The sequence below is a fragment of the Hyaena hyaena genome, unplaced genomic scaffold (genome assembly GCF_003009895.1).
Source record: "Hyaena hyaena isolate Hyena2069 unplaced genomic scaffold, ASM300989v1 scaffold_1434, whole genome shotgun sequence".
NCBI lineage: Eukaryota > Metazoa > Chordata > Mammalia > Carnivora > Hyaenidae > Hyaena > Hyaena hyaena.
Genome location: NW_024082070.1, coordinates 181,463 through 205,548, shown reverse-complemented (window position 1 = coordinate 205,548; position 24,086 = coordinate 181,463).

Genomic DNA, 24,086 nt, shown 5'->3' with positions numbered 1-24,086 from the left:
TGGCTGAACCACCTACCGACACTGATTCACCTTTTGTTATTGTCTTCTTGAAATGTCCTAATATCTTAATAAGACCTTGGAAATAAAGTTATTTTAAGATTACTTTTTTAGATTCTATTCTAGAATATCCATATTATAACTTAACTAAAAACAACTTCTAAGCTTCTTGAGGAAAGCCACATTGCTATTCTCATGTAAAACCCATGGTATCTTGGTGAGTTGCTAGACATAGCACTCAGAGGATGTTAGAAATTCAAAGATGAGCTGGAAGGTCTATGCCTGGGAAGAATATTATGTTCTTCCACTAACCGAGGCAAACGTAGCAGGAGGAGGAACAGGATTAGGGGGGACGATGATAGGCATACCTGGAACATGTTACATGTGAGGTGATCTAGCCAATTGAGTTCACTCTGTATATCAAAAGTCCTAGAAAAGAAGACAGTTTAAGGTATAAATACGCTCATCATTTTTCTCTGAGGGAGAATCAAATTATGAGAATCATTGAAAGTGGCAAAGGAAAGAGGAGGAAGAAAGAAGAAGCTTGGATCAAGAAGGGCCTTGTCTAATATGACTATTTATAGAAGGAAGGGAAAAGAAAAGGGTCTGAAGATGTGGAGAAGATAAAATATCCCAAAATCTAGAAAGACAGTTGAGGGGAAATTTCAGGAGCCTGTGCAAGCAGCATTATGAAAGTAATGCTATATTATACAGAATGTTAAGTCAGAGACTTGGAAATTTAATTTTTCTAATTTATAGTTTCAGAGGAATCTACTTAATAAATGAATGATCTGCAAAAACCGCATGCCGAGTCTCACTCCAAATTCGATGTGTCAGGAATCAGAAGTTAATAAAAAAAATAATCCTTTGTCCCATTATTTTGACTTACATTGAGCCATAATATTAATATTTGATTCATTCTGAAATAATATTACAAGTGGGCTTGAAAGTTACAACACAGCAAGGTATCCCAGTTGAGAGATGTAAAGATAATATCCTTTGTATAAGTTCATTGCATACAAATATCTACATAAATATTTTTGGTTTTTGTCTTCACCTTAAAATGGGAAAAAAGGTGTATTCATAGGTATGAGGGAGAGAAAGCATGAAAGATAAGTCCAAGATAGTTAGAAAACAGTCAAACCAAGTAGGTTAAGGAGGAAGTGTGGAATAATGGAGTGAGTGTGCAAGCCAAGATATGTCTTCATCCTAGATACTGGAGAGAAAAAAGTGTGAAGAGGTTGAAAAAATGAAGAAGAGCAAACTTTAGGCAACCACTTCCAGATGGTCTTAAATTTTCCAGGGACATAATATGTAATGTCAGCTACTAGGGCCATTGGATGACAAAGTAGTTTAGGACTTTGAGACAATCTGGAAAGATCTCCAACAGCCTCCAAAGAGACAATATGGGTGTCTACAGGGATTGCTCTGGTGTTTTTAAGGAGCCCATAGAGATTAGACCTCATAAATGTATAGTGGAGTCTTTTTTATTTTTATAAACCTGATTTTTCTTAAGAAGAGCTTTAGGTTCACAGCAAAATTCAGTGGAAGATACAGAGATTGCCCATATACCGCTTGCCCACAGTGGAGTCTCTTAATGTGTATAAATAAGTGTATTTGAGAATCCTTCAACTAGATAATGGTTTACAAATAAAAGTAAATAAGGAGTATAAAAGGCAGATAATATAATATCTAAGTTGAATTTCTTGAAATTCAAAAATTCAAGTCTTGAAAGTGGGGGTTGGGTTTGGTTTTGCTTTGTGTGTTTGCTTGATAACGAGCTGAAGGATATTAGTGGGTTGCTGAAATAAGATACTGAAAAAGTTCATTGGAATTTGGGAGATTAAGGAACTGAGCAGCCAGGACTTCAGAAAAGTTATCAATAGAGATTATTTTTTAGTTAATCAAAAATAACCACACAGAAATTGAATGTATGTATCTGCATGCTATGAGCTTCAAGGAAGTCAAAGTATTGTTGGGGGATAAGTGTTGAAACCAGAAACAAAGACTAGAGAAGGTTGTAGAGCAAGAATTTAAAGAGTGAGGGGAGGGAACAAAATGAGACAGCTTGCTGGGACTCAAGAAGAATTCCACTTCCTTCTTGCATTCAGGATTCTGGAGGTCTCATCTCTACCCTGACAAGAAAATAATTAAAGAAAAATGTGTCAACTGGTTTGTTATAGTTTAATAAACACTATCATGGCTGAAGTTGCATTTAGAGAATTTCTGTTGCCATCTCATTAGATAGTTTTCGAAACTATTTCTTCATAGGTTTCAAAGGTGAGTTTTAATACATTTTTACATTCCCCATTCAACTGAGATAGAAAAGCCATATGTTGATAAACTTACTGACACTCAATCTGCTTATCATTGTTTCCCTTCAAACCCCAAATTGCATATAAACAGAAAAACTAATCAACTGAAGCAGAAACACAGTATCAATTAGGCTGGTGCCTGGGAACTGAAAAAAGAGCAAACAAAATTAATTCCAATCAGTTTGGTAATAAAAAATCAAAAGTGTGTAATAACTCAAAATGACTACGCCAGAAAGTCGTGATTTGGCAAGGAATTTTTACATAAACGTTCATAGTCCTTCAAAACAGTATTTGTATATGTATCTTATTATCATTTTAAAATTATGTTTAGAACCACTGTTAAGATAGTTAAGACTATATAAAACAGGATATTGAAATTTCCAAACATATATCCATGTCTGTTTTGTGGCTGCAATCACATGTTGCAGATATTTCAAAACTTAAAAAAAATGATTAAGAATAACAACAAGCATTTATTGATCATTTATTTTGTACTATATGTATTTTACATTCATTAAAAGAATTACTATAGTAGTCATTCAAATCATGATGGACTTCATTATACTGAAAGATTGGCAGGTTCTTAAGAGAATTCCAGTAATAGAGGGTTCTCCAAATTACCTTCAAAAGTGCCGTATGGGAAAAACAGTAGGTTTAAATGCTCAGCAAGCCAAGAGAGGGCCAACCCTTGATAATCTCGATAGAACCAGTCAAATAAGATTCAGGAGGCATTACCTCCTGATGAATGGCAGAGGAGAAACATAGCACAGATTCTATAGGGAAAACAGGCTTCTGCCTGGTCGCCAATCTTGCAACAGGGCCAAACAACAGTATGGAGAAGCCTTAAATGAGGTTGGAAATGTGAATGATCACCTAGGACTGAACATATTAATTAACTGGATTGATACTTTTCACTAGAATTTATTATTTGAGTGTCCAGAAAATTTACTGCATTTTTAAATTTTATTGAATCCCATGAATATAGTGGTTCCAACCAAGTGAGCATACCAAGACAAAAAAGAATGCAGCTTTTTCCTGCTGTGTTTTACTTCAACCCAAGTTATACCAACATGACTACTCCAGTTACTTAGCATAGCATCTAAGGCCTATAAAACAAGGGACTTGCTTGCCACTCTTGCTTCATGCATTCTTCCAACTATTCTGCTCTCCTATATTTTTAGATGTATGTGCAAACCCTAGATGTCAGACAATTTTATGAGTCTGTTCTATGTTCAAGGTGGTTGTTCTAATGAAAATATCTATAACACATTGTTAAAATATAATTTTCAAGAAAAAATTTGCATGGCTGTCATGCAAATATAAAATAAATCTGAGAGGTGCGCCTGGGTGCCACAGTTGGTTAAGCGACTGACTTCGGTTCAGGTCATGATCTTGCAGTTGGTGGGTTTGAGCCCAGCACTGGGCTCTGTGCTGACACCTTGGAGCCTGGAGCCTGCTTCAGATTCTGTGTCTCCCTCTCTCTCTGCCCTTTCCCTGCTTGTGTTCTCTGTCTCTCAAAAATAATAAATAAATATTTAAAAAAATAAAAGGAACCTGAGAAATAAAAAATTATTAATATAATTAAAATATATATTATAATTTTAATATATATAAATTATATATACATATATATATATACACAATGAAACTGGACCTGCACACACACACACACACACACACACACACAACACGTACACAGTATTTAGTTAGGAAGTTGCAATAAGTTTGCATATATTCAAGTCTAGTTAATATCCCATCTCTCATAAGGTGACAAAATGCAATGTTTAGGGTTATCATTTGTGCTGGATAGAAATCAATTCTATCTTTCCTGGGGAAAAATCCATTTTCTTTTTTTTTTTTAATTTTTTTTTAATGTTTTATTTATTTCTAGGAGAGAGAGAGAGACAGCGTGAGCAGGGGAGGGTCAGAGAGAGAGGGAGTCACAGACTGAAACAGGCTCCAGGCTCTGAGCTGGCAGTCAGCACAGAGCCCGACGCGGGGCTCAAACCCACGAACCGCGAGATCATGACCCAAGCGAAAGTCGGACGCTTAACCGATTAAGCCACCCAGGCGCCCCGGAAAAATCCATTTTCATTGTTATGAATGAATCATTTGTATGACTCCTAGTTTTCTAAAAGTTAAGTCCTATCTCTTGAGTTGAAAATAGCCTATTGAGTAGGAAGTCAACTGAAGGTGCACAGCTCTGACCCACTAAATACCATCAGTTAGCACTCCCCAGAAAGGACAACCAACAATCTCTTTTTCTTATTTCCATGTCTTGGACAATTTTTCTGATACCATTACTTTCCTGGTAAACTCTCACTCATCTGTCAAGATTCAGCCAAATTGCCACCTTCTTTGTGAAAATGTTTTGACGGCCTCCAGGAAAACTCTTGGTCTCATTTTACCCTCTGTGATTCCTCCATCACCAACATCATACTTTATATCGAGATGGTAGTTATTTTGTATGTCTTATCTCTCGCCTTAGTGACTTAGCCAGAAACAGTATATTTGGCATATAAAACCATAGTTGAGTTGCACTGTAATTAGGAATCCTGGTTTGAAGTCTAGCTTCATCATTTCGTAGCTGTATAACCTCAGGCCATTTATTTAGCCATTTGGAGTTTAATTGATCTCATCTTTTAAATGAGAATAATGTCTAACACAAGTTAGATGGTGAGGAGTAAATGAGGTAAAATATATAAAACATTTATTTCCATTTAGTAATGATAGTAATAAAGGTATCAAGAACATAGAAAATGATAGAAGGAAGTGAAATTTAGATCTACAAGTTTCAACTTGAGCTTTGAGAACTCAGAATGCATATTTTATGTATGATTTGGTATATTTCAATAGACCATTTAGAAGATCCTTAATTTGTGTCAAAAATGTCAGTTTCAAATCCTACTGAAAGCACATGATAAAAAGTAGAAATCATTTACTTTATCAAATTATGTTAATCATAGTAATTCACAAAGTAATTTAAATTTCTTTAAAAATTTAGCTCCAAAAGGATTTTCTACATGCTTTTTTCCCTATGTTCTTTAAAAAAAATTTTTTTTAATGTTTATTTATTATTGAGAGAGAGAGACAGAGCATGAGCATGGGAGGGGCGGGGGTGGGGGGGACACAGAATCCAAAGCAGGCTCCAGGCTCTGAGCTCTCAGCACAGAGTCTGATGTGAAGCTCAAACTCACAAACTGCGAGATCATGACCTGAGCAGAAGTTAGACGCTTAACTGACTGAGCCATCCAGGCACCCCTCTCTGTGTTCTTTTAATTTTCAGGGACTCCTACCCAGATATTAACATTTTCAAAAGAAAAAATATCATAAAAATATAATAGCTATCCTTAGGAAAACATGACTTAATAAGTGAGAGATTTTAAATTTTAATGATTGAATTAAAATAACACCGTTCTAGGCACAAGGAATGACACAGGAGAAGTGAGAGGCTCTGTGGTTCCTGCGGGGTACCCACACTCATCTGAGTGGCCCCACTATTGGGGAAAAGACAGCAATGTTGGATCTAGAAAACCTGGTTCTATTGCTTTTCTTCCAAACTCTCAGCCTTCTTGTTTTAGAGGGAAAATAAACACAAAATTGACTGTCTTAAAGACAGACAAAATGGGACCCTGAAATATGACAAGACACTTGAATTTTTCACGGAGTTTTATCTTCAACCTAGCAGAAAAACTCCCATGGAAGAAAGTGGGAAAATAACATCAATATGATCTTAAAAGGGGTGTACCACCTCCACACAATAGTTCAATTCTGAAAGGATTTTTTTCTAAGTTGGATTTTTATAAATTGAATCATCTTTTAAAAGCATTAGGAAGACTAATGATTTAAAGGAATGTATAGTTCAATCTCTTTTTGTAATAACGGCATTCAATGGCTTTTTCATTTTTTCTATTTTATTAAGTTATGTTTTCATAGAATAGAACCAGGAGTTGGCTGATCAGGTTATTTGTGCTGAATATTCTACATTCTCATAATAGATTTGGAAAGCCAGTATAAAACCATGAATTGTGTTATGATGATAATAAATATCATCTAACACATTGAGTGTTTGCTTTGTGCGAGTGTACTGAGTGCTTTACATGGATTATCTCATTTGATCTACAATGAAGTATATCTTTATGCTTGATTTTAAAGAAAAAGGAGCAGAATTAATTTGTCCAAATAAAATGATGTAACCTGGATCAGATATAGTCAGTTTGATGACAAAGCTAGGTACTTTCGCCCATTCAAAGTAGATAGTAGAGTCCAAAGTTCTACCATCCAGATTTCCTTATCTTAAAGAGCCTAATAAAGTAGTCACTTCAATCTGTAGGAGGAAAAGACGCTCACTAAATACCCAGATAAAATTCCTCATTTCCAGTGGCCCAGTATGAATAAGCTTAAGGAAAAAAACACATTTATTTCTCTTATAATCTTAAGAGAAATTTTTTAAATGCCCTTCATTGGGAGTGTGGAGGGATTAATGATTTCTTTATTTATAGTTTTTCATGAGAGGATTTAGGTTCCTTTGACTCTTTATTTGTATCAATGGAAAATGCATTTAGAAAACTGTTAAATCTATTAAATTCACCAACAACTTGTGGGGCTAATTTTTAGGTATACTGAAGTTTCAGAGAGTAAATAATGAAATGAATGTGTGCTTTCTCAAATAAAACTCACACGGCTCATAAAGAGGTCAGCTTGGTAGAGTTGGGGGGTGTTTCATCAGGATGGCCACGGTTTCTATCTCGTTTATCTTTCTCGTCAGAAATACTGCATACTTATATGTTAGCTATCCAAAGGAATAAATTAGGAGAACTAAGGGGAACAAACTTTCTTTAAAAATAATGGCTAATTACCATAATAATAATCCCAGTGTTTCAATTAATAATCAAGAGATTTTGTTGAAACCCAAAGGGGTTGCAAGCGTGAAGTCAAACACTAGAAGTGGTGTGGGTGGGTAAGTAGCTCTCAGTGATTGTATTCTCATCCTTCCCAGATATTTAATTTCGTCCTTTACAAAACCTTCTGTGAAATCATAAGCAGAGGGCATATGACTGTGAGCACTGATTTCACAATAGGATTATAATCTAACAGAAGACAAAATGGTGAGAAATTGTCCAGAGATCGGTTGTAGTTTTGGAGGGATGATTTCGTTGTCCTGGGAGATCAGTGAAACTTAATCCTCCAGAATCCAAAATTTAAGTTGTCTTTTTAAAGTTTAAAGGTGAGGGGCACCTGGGTGGCTCAGTTGGTTAAGTGTCTGACTTCAGCTCAGGTCATGACCTCGTAGTTCATGAGTTCAAGCCCCGAATCAGGCTCTGAGACTAGAGCCTGCTTCGGATTCTGTGTCTCCCCCTCTCTCTGCTCCTCCTACACTCATGCTCTGTCTCTCTCTCAAAAATAAAAATAAACATTAAAAAAAATAAAATAAATAAAGGTGAAAAGACTCATTCTAGTGCGCTAAGGCTATAGGGTATAACTTCTGATATTTTAAACTTTGCAAAAAAAAGTGAAAAGAAAAATGGAGCTAATAAGAGGCCCCATTAATAAATGGAAAAATTAATAAAATGATGGATTTTAACATTTGTTTTAACAAGTAATTAATAGTATGTGACTGAGTCTATCACATATGGTGATCAAAGCATTTTAAACTTTAGAGGATTAACATATTAAAATAAGAGCTAATCTAGCTGTTTTAATTGCCTTATTAATTGCCCAATTATTTAAACTGGGTAATTTATAAGTCAGATTTAGAACTAAACCTTTCTTTCAGAGTTGAAACATGGATCTAAGACTAGTGGCTTAAAACAAGCAGTTCTGTTTGGCTGATCTTGTCAATGTGGAATCTTCCAACCACAAACTGCTCTTGTTGTTTAATTATTCTCCAGGTAAAAGGACTGTGGATGTGTGACTCTGTGAGAGGCCGTTGTGCTTCTCATTTCTCGAAGAAATGAAACTTCAACAGTTCCATGTCCTTTTTGTTGTCTTCATTTACTCATTGACAAGAAGTACATTTTCTGTCTTGTTTCTAAATGTAATTCTCAAGCCTTAGAAACACACTTTTTTTTTTCATGTCACAAAAGGCCAGGTCACTAAGAAACCAATCATTAAGAGCAGAATGGATGTTTCCCCCACCCACCAAGATGGATGAATCACTGTGAAGGTGGCTTCACTGTAATCCATTATCTCCAGCGTAGCCCATAACATAACAAAAGGAAAAAGGAAAAATGAATGTCCTTTTTATGGATAAAATATCACTAGCTGCATCACCTTTTTTTTCTACATTACACATTCCAGAAAGAAAAGTGAAATTAGAGTGGCATTCTATTCCAAAGCAATGCTAATGTATCTACAATCAAGAAAGAAAAAAAAAGAAACAAAAAATTTTTTATTATAATTACAACCAATACATGTTGGGATTCTCAAGTTGGAATGTGCATTGTGGAATCATAAAATAAAAAACTATTTCCTTTCATCATCATCATCAAAGTACACACAGCTAAGAAACTTGCCATTAGATAAAAGATTAGCAGTGAGACTGATTTTACTGTTTACATGATTAAGTGCCCTTGTGGTCTAAAGTATGTTAGGAGATGCCTGGATCTCTGAAGGTCAGACATTGAGAATGCAAAGTAACAGTGAGGAAGAAGATAAAAGCTTGCCTGTGGCAAAAACATTTCATAAGAAAAGAAACATCTGGTAGTGACTTTCATATTTATGGGACTAGAATCTATCCCAAAGTACCTTGTGAAAACTCGTAGATTCATGCAGTTATTTAAATGAAGAATGTCTTCAAATCTTTACTGGAATATATTCTCTACATAACAAAAAATAATTGTCAGCTGATTTTTACATAAATTAGAAGTATATGTTATTGATAAGAAACACCAAAAAAATACAATGTGTTGGTATCCAATTACTTCTGTAACAAATCGCTACAAATTTAGTGGCACAAAACAATGCAAGTGTACTCTATGACAGTTCTGGAGGTCCAGAGCCTAAAATCAGTGTGTCATTTGGGCTGTGTCCCTTCTGGAGTCTTCCAAAGGAATTCTATTTCTTTTCCTTTTTCAGCTTCTAGAAGCTGCTTGCATTGCTTGACCCATGGTCCTTTCTTTACAAAACTTCATCTTTCCTCTAGTAGCTCATCTTCTACTACTCATTCACCCTCTTATCTCTTACAAGATCATTATCATTAGATATGCCCCCTCCTCTACTCCCAGATTACTCAAAATAATCTCAAAATTCCTAATTTAATCACATCTAAGACATATAAGGTAACATGTTCACAAAGTTACACAAGAGTTAGGAAATAGTCATTTGGTGGAAGTGTGGAGTAATATTCAGGGTACTGCAGGGTATCCTCTGGCCTCCAAATATTCAATACATCCCAATGCAGAATGCATTTGCCCCATCTCAAGTTCCCCCCAAATGTCAAAACATTATTGTGTCAACTCAAACCCCAAATCTCATTAAGTCTCACCTGTTCAAAAAATCCCAAATCTCACCATTTAATTTATCTAAATTAGGTATGAATGAGAGTCTGAGTTTAATACATCCTGGGTAAAAATCTCTCTCCATCTATGGATCTATAAAGCTTAAAACTAGTCATCTGCTCCCAAGCCACACTGGTGGCAAGCAAAGGTTAAGAGTTTAGGCAATCTCATACAAAAAGATAGAAAATTAAAGGAAAGAGAAGTCCTCAGAACAAACAATTTCAAAATCCACCTGGGAAAGCTTTGTTAGGTTTCAAGTTCTGGGAATTGTCTTCTCTGGCATAGCACGCTGCCTTCTAGGCTCTGGATTCTACCTTCTGGGCTCATAGCTCTACCGTCTAGGCCTGTAGATCCCTCTGAACTATCCTACCTTTTTCATGAAGCGTAGAACATGCTTGCAACTGAGTCATGCTTTTAGCCATTTTTTTTCCTGTAGAATCTTGGAAGTCTGAAGGCCTTCTTTCATTTCATTCTCTCTCTCTCTGTCCTTTTTTGTCCAAGTTGACAGTATTTCTGCTGGTATAAGATTCTAAACAAACGCTGGGTCTTCCTTGTATATCTCAGGGATTCACTCCATTAGATAAGAGACTCCTCCACAGATCTTTCCTGGATAGTCCTATCTCTATTCCCTGCTTCTGCTGAGATGGCTGAGGTGGTCCATGAGTGATGTCCCTAATCTCTTCAAAGAGCTCTCTGTGTGGCTGGATACTTTGACCTTTTGATCTATTGGAGACACCATCAAGAGATTATCCAGCCATATCCTTGACTTTATCACTGGTGTATGATTTCCTTACAATGATTCTCCTAATCTTAGCGTCTTTTACAGTCTGGACTGGCTGAGAATTTCTCAACTCAAGTTCTGATTTCTTTTTTGGATAAGAGTTTTCTCGGGGGGAGGGGGCAAGATGGTGGAGAAGTAAGGAGTTCTGTACTTGCACTTGGCCCACACATCACACAGAAAAGATCTGAAGCCATTGGAAACCTTACAAAACCTGAGAGATTGGGAGAAAAAGGACGCAGAATCCACTGAGAAAGACTTCTAACGGCTACCTCAAAAAACAAGCCAGAGTACACAAGGTGGAGATCCCAAATATGACTACGAATAGGAAAATAAAATAACCAAGGTCCCAACAAGAGAGACCAATAGATACCATTCAAAAAACACTATCTGAAAGGATAGGCCCTGGAAAGTCAAAGAGTCTTCTTGGATATAGCAGCGCTCATAGATACAGAGAGCATAACAGGTCTTTAGAGCCAGAAAGCTAACTAAAATGACGAAACGAAAGAGCTCTCCTCCAAAGAAACACCAAGAAGAAATGACAGCTAATGAACTGCTCAAAACAGATATCAGCAGCATAACTGAACAAGACTTTAGAATAATAATGGTAAAATTAATAGCTGGGCTTGAAAAAAACATACGGGACATCAGAGAAACTATGGATACAGACAGAATGGAAAATAAAAATAGGCATGAAGAATTTAAAAAAATGTGATAAATGAGATACATAATAAATGAGAGGCCTCCAATACACGGATTGAAGGGGCAGAAAGGAGAATAAGTGATTTAGAAGACACAATTATAGAAAAACAAGCAGCTGACAAAAAAAAGGACAAACTGATCCAGGAACAGGAAAGAGGAATTCGAGAGCTCAGCGATATGGTCAAATGCAACAATATCCGTATCCTAGGAATCCCAGAAGACGAAGAGAGAGGGAAAGGTGCTGAAGGAGTCCTGGAACAAATTATAGCAGAGAACTTCCCCGACCTGGGGAAGGAAGTAAATGTGGAAATACAAGAGGCTCAGACGACTCCCCTTAGACGTAACTTGAGTCGATCTTCTGCACGACATATCATAGTAAAAATGGCAAAATACAAGGACAAAGAGAGAATTTTGAAAGCAGCTAGGGAGAAAAGGGCCCTAACATACAAAGGGAAACCTATCAGAGTGGTGACAGACCTATCTACTGAAACTTGGCAGGCTAGAAAGGAATGGCAGGAAATCTTCAATGTGATGAACAGTAAAAATATGCAGCCAAGAATCCTCTATCCAGCAAGCCTGTCATTCAAAATAGAAGGAGAGATAAAAACCTTTCCAAATAAACAGAAATTGAAAGAATTTGTCACCACGAAGCCAGCCCTACAAGAAATCCTGAGGGGGATGCTCTGAAGGAAAGGTTGCAAGGAACAAAGATACCAGAGACACCACCACAAACATGAACCCTACAAAAGATACAAAGACTCTAAACCCACATATTTCAATAATAACACTGAATGTAAATGGGCTGAATGCTCCAATCAAAAGACATAGGGTAGCAGAATGGATTAAAAAACAAAATCCATCTATATGCTGTCTACAAGAAACTCATTTTAGACGGGAAGATACCTTCAGATTAAAAGTAAGGGGATGGAGAAATATATATCATGCTACAGGAAATCAAAAGAAAGCCGGAGTAGCGATACTTATATCAGACAAACTGGACTTTAAATTAAAGACAATCACAAGAGATGAAGAAGGGCACTACATAATAATTACAGGGTCCATCCATCAGGAAGAACTAACAATCATAAATGTCTACGCACCGAATATGGGAGCACCTAAATATCTAAAACAATTAATCACAAACAGAAACAAGCTTATAGATAAGAATGTGCTAATAGCAGGGGACTTTAATACTCCGCTTACAGCAATGGATAGGTCAACCAGACAGAAAATCACTAAAGAAATAATGGACTTGAAAGACACATTGGACCAGATGGATCTGACGGATATATTTAGAACTTTACATCCTGAGGCCAGGGAATTTACTTTCTTCTCAAGTGCGCATGGCACATTCTCCAAGATAGATCACATACTGGGACATAAAGCAGCCCTCAATAAATATAAAAGAATAGAGATCATACCATGCACACTGTCAGATCACAATGCTTTGAAACTTGAAATCAATTACAGGAAGAAGTCTGGAAAACCGCCAAAAACATGGAGGTTAAAGAACACCCTTCTAAAGAATGAATGGGCCAATCAGGCAATTAGAGAGGAAATTAAAAAATATATGGAAACAAATGAAAATGAAAACACAACAATTCAAAATCTATGGGATGCGGCCAAGGCAGTCCTAAGAGGAAAGTACATTGCTCTCCAGGCCTATTTCAAGAGATTAGAAAAAGCACAAGTCCAAAATCTAACAGCTCACCTAAAGGAGCTAGAGGCAGAGCAACAAGAACGCCCTAAACCCAGTAGAAGAAGAGAAATAGTAAAAATTAGAGCAGAAATAAACAACATAGAGACCAAAGAAACAATTGAACAGATCAATGAAACCAAGAGTTGGTTTTTTGAAAAAGTAAACAAAATTGACAAACCTCTAGCCAGGCTTATCAAAAAGAAAAGAGAGAGCACCCAAATAGACAAAATTATGAATGAAAATGGACTTATTACAACCAACCCCTCAGAAATACAAGCAATTATCAGGGAATACTATGAAAAATTATATGCCAACAAATTGGACAACTTAGAAGAAATGGACAAATTCCTAAACACACACTCACTACCAAAATTCACACGGGAAGAAATAGAAAACCTGAACAGACCCATAACGAGTGAAGAAATCGAATCAGTGATCAAAAATCTCCCAACAAATAAGAGCCCTGGACCTGATGGTTTCCCTGGGGAATTCTACCAGACATTTAAAACAGAATTAATCCCAATTCTTCTCAAGCTATTCCAAAAAATAGAAGTCGAAGGAAAACTCCCGGACTCATTTTATGAAGCCAGCATCACTCTGATTCCCAAGCCAGACAGAGATCCAGCAAAAAAAGAGAACTATAGGCCAATATCCTTGATGAATACGGATGCAAAAATTCTCAACAAGATCCTTGCAAATCGAATCCAGCAGCATATCAAAAGAATCATCCACCAAGATCAAGTGGGATTCATTCCTGGGTTACAGGGCTGGTTCAACATTCGCAAATCAATCAATGTGATCCATCATATCAATAAAAGAAAAGATAAAAACCATATGATCCTGTCAATAGATGCAGAAAAAGCATTTGACAAAATACAGCATCCCTTCTTAATAAAGACTCTCGAGAAAGTTGGGATAGAAGGAACCTACTTAAACATCATCAAAGCCATCTATGAGAAGCCTTCAGCTAACATCATCCTCAACGGGGAAAAACTGAGAGCTTTCCCCCTGAGATCAGGAACACGACAGGGATGTCCACTCTCACCACTGTTGTTTAACATAGTGCTGGAAGTCCTAGCATCAGCCATCAGACAACAAAAGGAAATCAAAGGCATCAGAATTGGCAAAGAGGAAGTCAAACTTTCACTCTTCGCAGATGACATGATACTCTACATAGAAAACCCGACAGACTCCACCAGAAGCCTACTAGAACTGATCCAAGAATTCAGCCAAGTTGCAGGGTACAAAATCAACGTACAGAAATCGGTTGCATTTTTATACACCAATAATGAAGCAACAGAAAGAGAAATCAAGAAACTGATCCCATTCACAATTGCACAAAAAACCATAAAATACCTCGGAATAAACCTAACCAAGGATACAAGAGATCTGTATGATGAAAACTATAGAAAACTTATGAAGGAAATTGAAGAAGACACAAAGAAATGGAAAAACATTCCATGCTCATGGATAGGAAGAATAAATATAGTTAAGATGTCATTACTACCTAAAGCACTCTACACATTCAATGCAATTCCAATCAAAATTGCACCAGCATACTTCTCAAAACTAGAACAAACTATCCAAAAATTTGTATGGAACCACAAAAGACCCCGAATAGCCAAAGTAATACTGAAAAATAAAACCAAAACGGGAGGTATCACCATCCCAGACTTCAGCCTCTACTACAAAGCTGTCATCCTCAAGACAGTATGGTATTGGCACAAAAACAGACACATAGACCAATGGAACAGAATTGAGAACTCAGAAGTGGACCCAAAAGTATACAGCCAACTGATCTTTGACAAAGCAGGAAAGAATATCCAATGGAAAAAAGACAGCCTTTTTAACAGATGGTGTTGGGAGAACTGGACAGCAACATGCAGAAGAATGAAACTAGATCATTTTCTCACACCATGCACAAAAATCAACTCAAAATGGATAAAGGACCTGAACGTGAGACAGGAAACTATCAACACCCTAGAGGAGAAAGCAGGAAACAACCTCCTTGACCTCCACCGCAGCAACTTCTTACTTGACACATCCCCAAAAGCAAGGGAATCAAGAGCAAAAATAAACTGTTGGGACCTCATCAAGATTAAAAGCTTCTGCACAGCCAAGGAAACAACCCAGAAAATTAATAGGCAACCAACGGAATGGGAAAAGATAGTTGCAAATGACATATCAGATAAAGGGTTAATATCCAGAATCTATAAGGAACTCACCAAACTACACGCCCGAAAAACAAACAACCCAGTGAAGAAATGGGCAGAAGACATGAACAGACACTTCTCCAAAGAGGACATCCAGATGGCCAACAGACACATGAAACGATGCTCAGCATCCCTCCTCATCAGGGAAATACAAATCAAAACCACACTGAGATACCACCTCACGCCAGTCAGAGTGGCTAAAATGAGCAAATCAGAGAACTCTAGATGCTGGCGAGGATGTGGAGAAACGGGCACCCTCCTACACTGTTGGTGGGAATGTAAACTGGTACAGCCCCTCTGGAAAACAGTGTGGAGGTTCCTCAGGAAACTAACAATAGAACTCCCTTATGACCCAGCAATAGCACTGCTAGGAATTTACCCAAGGGATACAGAAATGCTGAGGCATAGGAGCACATGTACCCAATGTTCATAGCAGCACTCTCCACAATAGGTAAAACATGGAAAGAGCCTAAGTGTCCATCAACGGACGAATGGATCAAGAAGATGTGGTTTATCTATACGATGGAATACTAGACGGCAAGGAGAAACAATGAAATCTGGCCATGTGTAGCAACATGGATGGACCTTGAGGGTGTGATGCTGAGCGAAATAAGTCAGGCAGAGAAGGACAGATATCATATGTTTGCACATATAGGAGGATTAGGAGGAACTTGACAGAGGAACAAGAGAGAAGAAGGGGGGAAATGGTGGGGGAAAGGGAGAGAGGCAAACCATGAGAGACTCTTGAATGCTGACAAAAACTGAGGACTGATGGATGTGGGGGGGGGATGGGCATGGAGGATGACACTCGTGGGGATGAACACTGACTGTTATGTGGAAACTAATTTGACAATAAACTATTTGTAAAAACAAACAAACTAACAAACAAGCATTACTGGAAGAAATGGCAAATTAAAAAGTACTTAACTCAGAAAAAAAAATAAAAGGATATACATGTATTTAAAAAAAAAAAAAAGAGTTTTCTCAATTTATCTCCTTCCTCTTGCATTTTACTATGAGCAGCAAGAAGAACCCAAGCTGTGCCTTCAATATTTGCTTGGAAATAATCTCAGCTAAATATCCAAGTTCATCTTTTATATATTTTGCTTCTAACACAGCTGTAGGACACAATTCTGCTAAGAATTTTGCCGCTATGTAATAAGAATCCCCTTCTGGTGTTCATTTCCTTCTGAACCCTCATCAGAAGTAACTTTAACATTCATATATCCATAAACATTCTGTTTTTAATTATTTTGGTATTCCCTAAGATTATACAGGCTTTCAGTGTTCCTCCCTTCCTTCTGAGCCCTTACCAGCAATGTCTTTAACATTCACACTTCTACCAGTAGTCTGTTTAAGGCCTTTTTATCTTTTAATCTAGGCCTTTTAAAATCATCCTCTCAAACTCCTCTAGCTTCTCCTCATACAATTCCAGAACCATTTCTTTTTCCTCTGTTGATCTGTATTTTTCAGTCTTAAATAAAAATAGGTAATAGTTCCTATCACCACCCATTGTTCATTAGTCGTGGCTGGACATGACAGCAAGCAAACCTTTCCTGGCTAATAATTACTCAGGTTTTCTCTCTCATATATTGAGACTAAGAAAAATACAGAATGAGGTTAGTTGATGGTAGGCACTGGAGCTAAGATACTATGATATAGAGCAGTGGTATAAAGGGATCATCCATAGAACTATTGAAACATATAAATTTAGAATAGCAGGCATAGTTTTTATCTTGAGTTCCTACATAAAAATGAGCAAAGTAACTGTATAGTAAAATCAAGACCACACAGAGAGCATTTACAACAAAAAACTACATGATGAGATATCCCCATAGTATAACCACAGGTAGGGAAAAATTGCCAACTGCCTTAGGAACTGCCTGCAATTGGCATGGAGTCTGATAGGAGCAATGTGATGTTTGACAGACTTAAAAACAAGAGGACACCAAATAGCCAACAGATATTCGCTGGAACATGCTGTGGGCCCATTTGGGAGCAAAGGCCAAAGCTGAGGGGTTTTTCCTCCAAGGTACGTGAGGAAACTCAAGGAGGGCACAGCAAGATCACCTGAGAGACTGAGACAGTCTGTCCCCTATGAACTCTCAAACTGACCCACTAGAGCTGCCTTCTGGGATAGGAGTCCACATTAAGGAGTAGCTATTGATGCTGGGATCAAACTTGACCTGGGCAGAATGGAAGCAATGGAAGAAAATAATCCAGTAGAGAAAGCTGACAGAGCCATACAACCCTACAAAGCAAGCTGCCATATATATGTATGGTATATATGTATATGTGTGTATATATATATAATGGTATATATATAAAAATATATATTTTAATAAATATATTTTTTAAACAGTAACCATACACACACATGCACACACAAACACACACACACACTCATGCATGTAGAAGAAAAACCTCTGTGAGGTTAGACAAGTTACCTAAACTAAGACCCTTTCTGAAAGTACAGGAAAGATAACTTCACTCAAAAAAATGAGTAAAATATAAGTATCTGACTTAAATTTCCATACAAATATCTGCAGTTTACAAAATAATTACATGGGGAATTTGTTAAAAATACGGATACCTGGCTCCTCTCCCAGGAGGTCTTGGCTCTCAGTTACTCACAATAAAGACTGCCTCCCCTCAATATCCACATCATTTACTTTGTTATGCAAATATGTAAGTATCCCATCTTATTATCAACAATAAACCTCTAACCACACTCTGTATCTGTATTTTACTAGTCTAATTCTCAGAAGATAGTATTTCTTCTACCTTTTTTATGTTTATTGCATCCTACTATCTTTATATGGACTATATCCTCCTTTTTAAAAAATATTTTTAAATGTTTATATTTATTTCTGAGAGAGAGAGAGCGTGCATGAGCAGGGAAGGGTCAGAGAGAGAGGGAGATACAGAATCTGAAGCAGGCTCCAGGCTCTGAGCTAGCCGTCAGCACAGAGCCCGCCACGGGCCTCGAATCCACGAACCGTGAGATCATGACCTGAGCTGAAGTCGGCCGCTTAACCAACTGAGCCACCCAGGCACCCCTGTATTTATTCCTTTAAAAAATGGTTTATACCCCCAAATATATCTTGGTCTATTTTAATGAGAAAATGTGAAAAAAAAAGTTACCAAGGTTAAATCTAGTCTAGATTACAAAGTGATGAAATGTATTTTAAAACGAATTCAAAAGGGTTAATGGTGAGCTTAGTATATGTATGGTAGAGGACACAGAGTGGAAAATATTATTTAAGTAACAGATATAAGAAAACACATCAAAAAACTGATTAACCTGTATACTTTGACTATAAAAACATAATGAAACATAAATAGAGTAAAACTAATTTCACTATGTTGGGTTTCAAAATGTCTATGACAAATGGCCTCTCCAGCTTAATTCCTAGGTGATGACTAAAAGCATATATATCATCACTTGAAAACTATTTTATTAAATTTTAGAGCTTAAGTTATTGGATTATAGTTTAACATAGTTTAGGTAGACTGGCGTGAATTGTATATAAAAACCACCTACTTCAATATATGAGAACAAAGCACTGGGGAATGGCAGGTTAATATGTAACCAAACAAAAAATTTCATCTGTGATAGTGTCAAATACATTTGTTATCAAGGAAATATTCAGGGTAGATTTTAAAACCAAATGATGATATGAAATGTTGCTTCCAAACCTTAAATTATGCACTGGGGTTGATGAAACTGAGCATGACAAACATTCAAAAAAGTATTCAAGAACTTGATGAATAAAATGGATTTCTTACTCTTGTATTTTCTATAGTATTGTATTCATTTCCATGAACATGCCTGGAAATTTTTTCAATTGCTATAAACAAAGGAAAACACAGCTTCTAGAAGGCTCTGCTTTATCTCATGTTAGGCTTCTCTGTTACATTCAAAATAAAAAAATATAATAATATAAAATGTATGCAAACTTGTTAGTATGAATCTTATGCTAGTGATTTTCATTCATAGCAACTATGAACATCATGAAGTTTCCTCTGAAAACCTTATCTACTATATTAGTAAGTTTAAATATACTAAGCATTATATCACAATAAGTACCTTTGGCTCATGTTACACATATCACCTATTGTGCCACTAAACTCCATTGATTTAAAGGTCCAATAATACCATCTGGAAGTCTAAATAAGAATTAATGCCAACGTGGTTCAATTTTATCACATCTATACTTTACATAGTGGTGCAAAGGCAATTAGCCAGGCACTTTGATCAATATTTACAGGCAAACTTGTTCAGCTATTTGGCTATTATCCTGAAAACAGATGTTGAAAATTTGCTTCTTTTCATTTTTATCTTTGCTTTTCTATGATTATAAATAGAATGTTCAGTTTATTTCATCTTTTTTTGACTTTTAATTTTATGAACTCAAAGTCAAAAGTTGTGAGTTTAGTTTAATATTCCCTGAATTTAGAATGAACTACAACTAGACCAAAAAATATTTTATTTTTCTCCAAATTTGAGAAACATTGGTACAATCTCTATATTTGAAAAAAAAACAAATTATAAAAATATTATATAGATCCTCACCATTTATTTTAAACTATAGCTCATAAGGATTTTTCCCCACCCCCAGATTTGAGATGAATCTTTATTTATCAAGATTCCATTTACTAAATATCTTTCCTACACAAGTCAAATTAACTCTAGGATTCATCAGCAGGTCTAAATGAATGGTATCCCTTACATGTGAATGGTATCCCTTACTTGTGAATTGAACTAAATCCATTGTGTCTGGAATCTGTCTGTCATAAAATTTGGATCTGGCACATAATGCCTTTCTGTTATCTACAGCTGTATGACCTTCCTTTAGAACTTCAAAACAGAGATGATAAATGTGGCTAGTACAAGACCACAGTCATTGTAATCCTTCAAAAGAAAATTTATTTGTTTATTTTATGACATACCTATTTGGATGATTATGCATTGGTAAGTGGCATTTGTATATATTTTTAAAGGCAACCACTTTAAGTGCCAATACATATTAGGCTAGTAGAAGGAAGTTGAAACAAAGCGTTCTCTTTCGAACTCTCAAAGTCCTATCTGATAAGACGAGAGAAGGTAAATCTGGTTTGTTCCAATCAGGTTTCTTACTGAAAAGAAAAATAAAATTCTTTTTTCTGCCAAAGATGAGCTTGGCTCATCATAGAAAGATTTTCTGGAGGCTGCTGCTAAGCTCACTTTCTTTTGAAAAAATCAATTTCGAGACATGATAGTGCAAAGGGTAAGTTTTTCATTTAAAGACTAATTATGGAACATTCATAGACTACTTGTGGTTAGTATTTAATTTCCAATTTATTTTAAAGAACAGGAATTATGCTCATAAATTTTACTTTGCCTAAATATACCTGTACATCCATGAAGAGCACCAGAATTAGGATAACTTGATATTCTTAACGATTCTCTGTTGAAACCTGCACTCTAGGTGAGAAGATGAGGACCCTCAAATGCCAGGCTTCTATAGTTCTGTGCACAGGGATTCTCCTCTTTGGAGTCCAGGGATCTGAGAAAGCAGCCTCCCCACCCCCAGGTTAAGTCCTCAAAAAATTTTTTTCTCAACAACTAATTAAGAAAAGCAGTGCTAAGTGGAGACTTTCTTTTCTTTAGTTAAACCTGGTAAGATTGAGTATTCCTGGTTCCTCCATGGAGATGTATCATGTGTCATCATTCCTTCAAGTGTGATCTTATTCAAGAGTTCTACGAGTGTCAATCAAAGTTTCATAATCACTGTTATCTGATGTCTCAACTCTGTCTCTTGCTACTCTTGGGGAAGGAAGAAGGTCTTCTCTACTTCCAGGATACTTCAGCTAAGATGGAAGCAGAGTTTGAAGGGCCCATGATTTGAGGTACAGGCATAAAGATACTACTTTCTATGCCAGAATGGCTCAAAGTACTTTATTGATTGTATGGGTACAATCAAAAAGAAGAGAGAGGAGGATCAGAGGTATCTGTCTCTCCCAGTTTGCTTCTACCTTCAGCTACACACCCAGTTATGATATCTGAGGACCAAACACTGGTTCCAAATTTTCAGATGGCATCTGTCTGCTTAACATTATCACCTGCTACAATCCTCTTCTGTTCGTTATACTTTCTTTCCCTCTGAGTAATGTATCTTCTTAATATGTTCACTTCTGCCTGATGAGATTGAACTACTGGCTCACTCTTCCACACCTGCACACACTGGCTTGTGTGAAGTGTGTTAGAAACCTGTAAATCACCCTGATGTCTTTCATTTTTCCATCTTTGCCCCCAAAAATCAGTACCGTGTTCTTTAATAACTTTGAGATAACTCTGGGAAGTATGTATGACTTCAAGCACTTGGCAGTCTTGCTGGCTAGTATTGTGTAGATCAGGAATAATGAAAGATTTCCTTTTAGTTCCTTCAATTTGCTCTAAAGAAAATGCATTTATTCTAAACCATGACTGGGATTGTTGGTGATAGAGATGAAGCTGAAGAGAAAGAAAATGAGATCCAACTTTCAGGGGATATCGGTGAGCTGCTTATGGATAACCTCCTCTCTGCATGTTTCTACCTTATGTTTCACTGGAATCTGTACCATCAGTAACTATCTTTCTCCAATCTTTAAGGATCCCATCCAAACTGCTCCTTAACTTTGCTTGGGCAGTCATAAAAACTCAACAGTTTTTATGCTCATTGGGTTAGGCATCAGACTCTTGATTTCAGCTCAGGTCATGATCACATGGTTTGTAGAATCAAACCCTGTGCCAGGCTCCATTCTGACAGCATGAAACCTGCTTGGGATTCTCTCTTTCCTTCTGTCTCTGCCCCTCACTCCCCTCAAGTGCTCTCTCTCTCTCTCTCTCTCAAATAAATAAACTTAAAAATATTTATATATATTTTATATATTTATCAATTCAAGTTTCTTCATCTTTCTACAGAGGTTTTAAACAACTGAAACATATTCTAATTGTTTAAATGTCATCTTCTGTAATTCTATTTTATGCTCTTATTTTACTATTTGTTTCTCAATCACATAATTGATCATTTTATAATATATTAAAAGTTTTGAAATACAAGAATATTCTTTCTTCATATACGTTTTTGAAAAAAGAAAGTTGAATACTTTTATAGCTTCTCTCTTACCTTCTGCACTTCCCATGTATCTTTATCCTGAAGGGAGAGTCTATGAATTTTCACTTTTTATTTTTTGTTTCTTATTTCGTTCTAACAGTTATACCAGTTAAGATTCTTTGGCTGTAGCACTCCTTTAATTTTGGTGTTCTGTATTCTCATTTATTTTTATTAGTCTTTTTCCTATTTTTATAATGTTATTTAATTAAATCCAAATGTTTCTTTTAAAAAAACAATCACATTAAATGGCTAGTCCATTATTGGAAAAAACTTTTACCTATGCTTTGAAATATCAGTTTTACTTAACTCTTGAATGTCCATCATTGATCCCATGAGTCTCCTTGAGATGTCTCAGGACATATGGAGATAAAGCCTACATAATATGTATGTATACAAGACTCAAGAATGATCAATTTGGATAATATAAGAGCATGTATTAAGGGAACTAGGTCCTAGGAAAACTGAAAAAGGAAAAAGACATTGTTGCTGAGTTCAAAGTGAGGAATTACACACCTTAAGATGTTATATCACACCTGCCAGTGCTGTATTCAGGAACAGGTATTTGCATAAATTATTCAACCATTATTTGCTTGATAGGTTGTTTTATTGTATATTGGCATTGAATATTAAAGTTAAAAATTGTTAATGTATTTTCACAGTAGTTTGCATTTATACATTTTACTTGGCACGTATTAGGCCTTTTTAAATGTCTCTCAAGTCCCAATCTTGGAACTTTATTTACTTTTGTTCTAATTTTTTTCTTTTAGATGTGGTATATATATACAATGGAAAATTACTCCACCATAAAAAGAATGAAGTATTGCCATGTGCAACGATGTGGACAGAGCTAGAGAGTATTCTGCTAAGCAAAACAAGTCAGTCAGAGAAAGACAAATGTCATCACTCATATGTGGAATTTAAGAAACAAAATAGATGACCATAAGGCAAGGGGGAAAGATAAGAGAGGGAGGCAAATCATAAAGACTCTTAACTATAGAGAACAAACTGAGGGTCACTAGAGGGGAGGTGGGTGGGAAGGTGGGCCAAACTGGTGATGGGCACTAAGGAGACACTTGTTGCGATGAGCGTTGGTGTTATATGTAAGTGCTGAATCATTAAATTCTATCCCTAAGGCCAATACTACACTATATGTTAACTAACTAGAATTTCAATAAAAACTTGAAACAAAAGAAAAAATAATCACTGTAAGAAAAATAATTTTTTTATTTTATTACATTCTTGCTAATTTAGTCACCTCTCTTTGTTCTTTGCTCTTCTCTGCTGGCTCCTTTTACATAGTATATTCTCATTCTCCATCTTTTCTTGAGGTTATTTACATACACTTAAAATTACTCCAGTCTGACTTCTATTTCATTCAGAGACAGTTCTATCATAGTATGTTAAATGTTTCCAATGCTGATTTCATATTTTATATTTTGGAAATCATTCTAGTCTCTTCTGGGTTCATTGTTAAGACCAGGGTTCAGTTCACTAAGCATTGGTTTGGGTTGTTTTTATACAAGTTTCTGTAGAATTCACGTGCAAGTTTCTCTTTAGGAGTTTATACTACCTTTGGCATTTTTTTGTGATTTCTCCTTTTTCTTTGATACTTCAGAGTATTTTGTTTGTTTCTTTGTTTTAAGCTGAGAACAGGTTTTCTTTAAATGACTACTCTCTGCTAATTAGCTTGCTTACTTCTGGGGAACAGAACTTGAAACAGACTTAAAAGCCCCAATGTTTGGAA